The sequence below is a fragment of the Octopus bimaculoides genome, chromosome 8 (genome assembly GCF_001194135.2).
Source record: "Octopus bimaculoides isolate UCB-OBI-ISO-001 chromosome 8, ASM119413v2, whole genome shotgun sequence".
Taxonomy (NCBI): domain Eukaryota; kingdom Metazoa; phylum Mollusca; class Cephalopoda; order Octopoda; family Octopodidae; genus Octopus; species Octopus bimaculoides.
The window spans coordinates 50,186,550-50,194,067 of record NC_068988.1 but is presented as its reverse complement, the minus strand read 5'-3'; the positions used below and the strand labels follow the sequence as shown (position 1 = coordinate 50,194,067).

General features: G+C 37.3%; 1 protein-coding gene across 2 annotated transcripts in view; it reads right to left on the bottom strand.

Annotated features, from left to right (window-relative positions):
• Positions 1 to 7,518, bottom strand: part of LOC106880564 (adhesion G protein-coupled receptor L2) — a 472,327-nt gene that overhangs the window by 236,180 nt on the left and 228,629 nt on the right. The gene's annotated exons all lie outside the window — the stretch shown is intronic.

Sequence of the window (7,518 nt, the reverse complement as noted above, 5' to 3'; positions counted from 1 at the left end):
TATATATATATATATATATGCATACATGCATGCATATATGTGTGTGTGTGTGTTTGTGTGTCTATGTATTTAGATGTAGACATAGATAGATACATAGATATGATATAATATAATATGAAAATGATTTAGACAAAGATATTTCAGAAAGTGAGGTTGACAAGTAGGGTTGGGAAAAGTGATATTAACTAAATGGAATTATTAAGTTAAACAGACAGATATTAAGTGGAGGGTGGGAGACATAGGTGAAAAGAGGGGGGAAAAGAAACACTTTAATGAACCTTAGTGTGGTCCATAGAAATCACAGTTGATGACCAGACCACTTAATGTGAGAATCCTTTGTGTCAAAATAAAATTGCTGCCATTATCCAAGATACATATAAAAGTGATGAACTGGCAGAATTGTTAGCATGCCGGACAAAATGCTTAGAGGTATTTCATCCATCTTTACGTTCTGAGTTCAAATTCCACCGAGGTTGACTTTGCCTCTTGTCCTTTGAGGCTTGATAAAATTAGTACCATTTGAATATTGGAGTCAATGGTATTAACTATCCCTCACCCATTAACTTGCTGGTCTTGAACCAAAATTTGAAACCATTATCTAAGATGCTCATAAAAGTGGCAAACTGGCAGAATCACTAGCATGTTGGATGAAATGCTTAGCGGTATTTTTCCTGTTGATATGTTCTGATTTCAGATTCCAGCAAGGTTAACTTTGCTTTCCATCCTTTCAGGATTTATGAAATAAGTATCAGTTGAATACCGGGGTTGATATAATTGACTGCACCCTTCCCCAAAATTTCAGGCCTTGTGCTTATAATAGAAAGGATTATCTAAGATACTGTAGTATGGGGAACTATAATACAAGGAACAAAGTGCTATTCATCTACCTCTCAGTGTTGACTCTCCAGATAGGTTAAATCCAAGATGTACCCTACCCACCTGGCCTGACACTAGAACTGACCACTAATTCCCTTTCTAGCTTGCATGTCTATATGTGTCCATCCACTCCGGTTGCCCGATGCCAAAAAGAACCATGCTGGTCCTACTTCCACCCATGTCCTCACTCACTCTTCCTCTTGCGGTAGGGTGACAACAACCATTCATGTCACTGACCCTTTCCTTCCGGTTCACCTCATCTCCACAAATACATATAAGGTGGTGAGCTGGTAGAATCATTAGCATGCTGGTTAGACTGCTTAGTAGCATTTTGTTCATCTTTATGTTCTGAGTTCAAATTCCACTGAGGTTGACTTTGCTTTTCATCCTTTCAGGGTCAATGGAATAAATACCACTTGAGCATGGGGTCAATGTAATTGTTCATTCCTCTCCTCCAAAATTTCAGGTCTTGTGCCTATAGTAGAAATGGTTATCTAAGACAGATATTCTTTTAGTTATTTTTTTTGTTTGTTTCAGTCATTGGATTGTGGCCAAGTTGGGACACTACCTTAAGGAGTCACTTAAATTTTCCCCTGTATTTATTTTAAGCCTGGTATTCAGAGGGTTAAGATAGTGAGCCGGCAGAATCATTAGCATGTCAGACAAAATGCTTAGCAATATTTCTTCTGGCTCTTTACATTCTGAGTTCAAATGGCATGTAGGTCAACCTTGCCTTGTCATCCCTTCAGGGTTGATAAAATAAAGTACCAGTCAAGTACTGGGGTCACTGTATATGACTTGTACTCCTCCTCACAAAACTGCTGGCCTTGAACTCTGCAACAGGCAAGTGTCCTGTTCCGATGTACATTGTGATCTAGGCAACTTATACACTATGGGAACTGGTCTTATGAGAGGTATAGTTCAAGGAGTGGCTTGTAGATGCAGGAGTGGCTGTGTGGTAAGTAGCTTGCTTACCAGCCACATGGTTCTGGGTTCAGTCCCACTGTGTGGCATCCTGGGCAAGTGTCTTCCACTATAGCGTCGGGCCAACCAAAGCCTTGTAAGTGGATTTGGTAGACGTAAACCGAAAGACGCCTGTCATATCTATCTATCTATCTATCTATCTATCTATCTATCCATCTATATATATATATATATATATATATATATATATATATATATATATATATACATATATATATATATACATGCACATACATATATATGCGTGTATGTATTTGTGTGTCTGTGTTTGTCCCTCCCCCCCCCACTATCGTTTGACAAAACAAACAACAATACAACACTGCAAAAGGAAGGAATATAAGATTTGATGTCTCATCAAATCTTATACTGAGTACAAGAACAAATGAGAGATAGAAAAATAAGGGTGATTGCAAGATGAACTGAAATTAGACAGGACATGGAAAATTCAGATTAGGAATGAGAAGTTGTATGTCAAAAAGCAAAATACAAGAGAGCAAAGTGATAGAGAGAGTAAGGTTACATTATTTATAACAACATTATAATATGTAAAAAAAAACAAGTCTGTATGATTTAGTATTAAAAATAGAAGAATTTATAGTGTGTGTGTGTGTGTGAGTGAGTGTATGATTGCATGCGCATATGTATGGATGAATGGCTAGACGAACAAACAGATAGATAAATAGGAAGCAAATCTGTACAACATAGTTTTGAAAAAAAATGATTGCAATTTTTTCACATTTTTGTTTGAAGTTTTTCTCCTTTCCAGTCATCATTTTTTGTGTAACATTAAAGTGAGAAAATTCAAATGAATGTATGAATAAAATTTAACATCGCATCTTTTTAATGAGTAGACAACACTAAAAGCAGAAATTTTGAGCAATATCTCTGTAAATGTCATTATAGCTTCTATATTTATTGGTGTAGTTCATGTTGTTATTTTCTTCTAGTTTACTCTGAACAGGTAGACTCATAGCCATAGACTTTCTAGCCATGATCATCCTGTGTTATCTTATTTCGGAGACTGCATTATCTAACATGTCCCTTTATTTTGTTTTTAAGACAGTAAGTTATTGAACTAACATTTCCATCCTTACGTATCTCTGACTTCATCCCTGGCACTGTACGTCTTTCTTTCACCCCACCCCACACCACACACTTCACATTATCTGTGCTATAATCTATAACCTCCCTGATCTACTCTAATTTCTCTACCTTCCTTTTGAGCTGATATTCATGACCATATCTCCATCTGTGTTCACTTCTCAGTGCTTTCTCCTATTCCCATATCTGTCCATCTCCCATCTCCTTTCTCTCCCTCACAGACTTTCTTATCTACTCACTCACCATATCCAATTCTTTCTCCCACTTCATCTATATTTGTCTTCCTGTTTGCCTTGACACATCATTACAACCATCTTCTCTTTATCTGGCTGGAATAGCCATGTACCTTCTCTCCAACAAGACCATTCTGCTATTATACTTAATCCTCCCATCATCTAGCATAGAACCATCTCCCTCAGTACTATACCCAACTCATTTGAGGGATTTTGTCTCATGAGGTACTTGGTGATCTTACAGGTGCTGGTGTCACATCAAAATGCACTCAATACACTGTGTAAAGTGGTACGCATTTGGGTAAAAATGAGAAAAGATCCCCTTTGGTCATGAATGACCATGGGATTGCACCTAGAATGTTCCCTTCCAAAGCATAAATCTGGACAAGGTTATTATAGAAGACTAGCAATCGCCCACACATATCAGGCTCCCCTCTCCACACCACAGATATTATCTAAGGGAAAGGCAAATGCTGATACAATGTGGCACCAGTGATATCACAACACATTCCTACAATTGAGTGAACTGGAGCAATGTAAAACAAAGTGTCTTGCTCAAGAACACAACACACAGCTTGGTCCAGGAACTGAACTCACTACCTCATGATTAAGAGCTCGATGATCTAACCACTGAGCCATGCGCTTTCACATAAGCACTAGGAAGGGAATTCTTTTATTCTTTTACTTGTTTCAGTCATTTGATTGCGGCCATGCTGGAGCACCGCCTTTAGTTGAACAAATCGACTCCAGGACTTATTCTTTGTAAGCCTAGTACTTATTCTATTGATGACTATTGCTGAACTGCTAATTTATGGCTACATGTATGTAAACAAACCAACATCGGTTGTCGAGTGATGGTGGGGTGGACAAACACAGACACAGAAATACACACATACATGCATATATACATGCATACATACATATATATAAATATACACACACACACACGATGGGCTTCTTTCAGTTTCCATCTACCAAATCCACTCACAAGGCTTTGGTCGGCCCAAGACTATAGTAGAAGACACTTGCCCAAGGTGCCACGCTGTGAGACTGAACCCAGAGCCATGCGATATAGAAACCATGCCAAAGCAGACAGTAGAGCTTCATGCAGTCTTCTTGCTCACTAATTCCTGTCAAACTGTCCAACCTCTGTTAGAATGGAAAGCAGACATTAAATGATGAAGTTGATGTTGATTAACAGTTATTTCAATAGATCAAATAGAGGCACCTTCACTTTGTGTTTTGATGCTGTTGCATGTTGTAGGATGTGAGTCTCTAATATACTTTAGGAGTACTACATATATAAGCTGTGTTGTGTTGCTATGTAATATGAAGTGTCGTGTGTAGTAGCTTTGTAGTAAACAACATTTGTAAAGGTGGGTGTGTAGTATTACAGATTATCTCCAGTCATCACTTGGACTATATATATTACGTGTACATCTATGTATACGGAATGTGAGTGTATATAGGAGGGTCTGAGATAAAGTGGCAATAAAAATGCCAACATTAATACAACTGTTGAATAAGAAACAATTTCCAGATAGTCATCTTGTAATGTATGTGTGTACATATACACATGTACATAGATGTGTGTGTGTGTGTGTGTGTGTGTGTGTGTGCTTGAAATTATAAGAATATCTGCATCAGTTTGAGTGGGTATGAGTCTGTCTGTACACTCATGTATAAATGTGTACACATGTACATGTACACTTGGGATTAAGGCATTGTTTGTGTGTGTGTAAGCACATATGTATTTGTATATATATATATATATATATATATATATATACATACACATACATTATATATGTATATGCCCATTGAAGATTATACATGTTCCTACGTATGAGTATGCATTCATATATAGTGCATGCTTATCACATGATATTTTGTGAGTATCTCTGACTTCTTAATATGTAAGTATCAGTGTTATATATATATATATATTTCTCCGACACCCCCCCACACATATCTGTTTCAACAACATATGCATATATATATATATATATGTGTGTGTGAGTGTGTGTGTGTGTGTGCTTTTTAGTGCATTCAGGTATGAATCTGCACCTGTTCAAACTTACCTATTGCAGTTATCCTTCTAATTTCTGATGGTTCTGCTGAAATCTAAAAACAATGCCATACTTTAAACCTAGTCTCTCAACCCAATACTTGCTGCCCTTTCAAAGTTTTGTAGAGAAATGATCATAAAGAAAGAAACTGTAGGAATAAATCCAGGAGGCAAATAGTGCAAGATCTCAATACTGGATTCCAACCTTGGTAGAATTACAATTGGCGTAGACATCAAAGGGACAAGTAGACAACAGTTAAGGTAGACAGTATTTGAGGTACCAAGAGGATATCTACATTTGACTGAGAGACAAAGCATCACTCACCATCAATCATTCACTGATACACTATGTCCTCTTGCTTCTAAGCAGGGATGGAACCAGAAAGTGAGTGGCCTAATTAGAGAATTGTCAGTGGGGTTCCTCTACTCAACAAAAGCTGAAGATTGCTGTTTTATGCTTCATGTAGTACATCAGTCCCAGCCAAAAAGTATCGAGGGCATGAGTCCCCACCGTTACCCACAATGATACATTAAAATTTCATCATTGTGTCCTCTGATCGAGCATGTCTGTAGGGCCCTCTTATGGCCAGGGCCCAATTCGAACAAATCTATCTAATTGGCTCAAAACAGGCCCTGCTTCTACCACAACTACACCACTTGCTGCTTCATTGAACTAACAAATTGCGAGACACAAAATTTATTTGGCATTTCTTATGTTGTTACTTTTGCTGCTTCATCTCTCTCAACCTTATTCTGAACACTTTTCCAATTCCATTTCTGTAGAACTGTATTGTTCCAGAAACCACCTCCCTATTTATGCTTTCTTTAAAAACATGTTGATCATCAATTAAACTATCCTCAACAATGAGTGGCAGGTCTGCAAAAGTCTAAAAGATATCACTCTTCTCTTTAGCTATAAAGTATGATGTTAAAAAAATACGTTAATAAATATAAACATCAATGAAAGGAAAGGTTGTGGTATATCCACAGAAACAAAAGCAGTTATACTTTCAGTTGAGGTAAACATGAACAAAAAATGCAAACTCTGGTAGAAACAGACTACTACAAACACAAGCATCAGTAAAAACTGGCACTAATTCTAGGCACGTATCTGTCCACCCATATAAGTTCATATCAATTTAGAAATTAAGCTGTAACAAGCAGCAGTAGCAGCATCTGCAGCAGCAGCATTGTTTCGGGTGGGAGTCATCTTTGGCCAAACAACAGCCAGTTATAGAAAAATAGCAAAGTGGAACTGGATAAGTTTTTTATAGTTTCTGTTTCTATTCTCAATGGAGATAAGAGAAAATACTATAATACATTACAGTAATCCAATAAATAGCATTATCATTATATTGATAGAGCTCTTGAGAAATGCCTGAACTACAGACACTCTCATTCCCTCTTATAAAGTGCAAGGCGCTGTAATTACCTCTGTTAGAAATCATTGATAGCGTTAAGGGTATGTGAGTTGGGACGAATATCAAAGTGTTCCTGGACTTGTTGCTTTATAAATAGATAGTTCAATGTATTAAAATGCTGAGTTCTAATTATACTAGTGCTTTTATTCTTTCAAGGTTAGTTAAATTAGTACTAGTAATAAACTAGTATTGTTTAATTTGTCTATTTTCTTTTTAAAGAAAGGGTTTTGTGACTATGGCTGTGTGATTAAGAAACTTCCTTTGCAATCATGTAGTTTTGAGTTCAATCCCCCTGTGCAGCACACCTAGGATAAGTGTCTTCTACTATAATCTCAGGACGACCAATGACTCATGAGTGAATCTGGTAAATGGAAATTGTGTGGAAGCCCATCATATACATGTGTGTGTGCATGTGTATATATTTATATACACACGCACATATATGTTGTTGGGCTAAAGATGACTCCCACTCAAATATATATATATATGGGAGAATGTACGAAAAAACAACAACAGACGAGGACAGGTGGTGTAAATAACAAAAGGATGTATTAGTATGACGCTCGAGAATACGGAAAGTCTTTGACGTTTCGAGCTACGCTCTTCAACAGAAAGAATACGGAGACAAGGAGAAAAACACGGAGAAAAAAAATTGAATAGTGTTCAGTCAACGGTCAATCATAATAATGGCTATTAATGGCTGACCGGAAGTTAGAAATTCTTTTTTCAGGAGAGCTAAGAAAAGGGGGAGATAACAAACGGTGATCGAAGAACGAGGGGCTGTGTGTGGGAGATAGAATGCTGGCGATCTTGACGTATGTAGTGTGAAAATGGG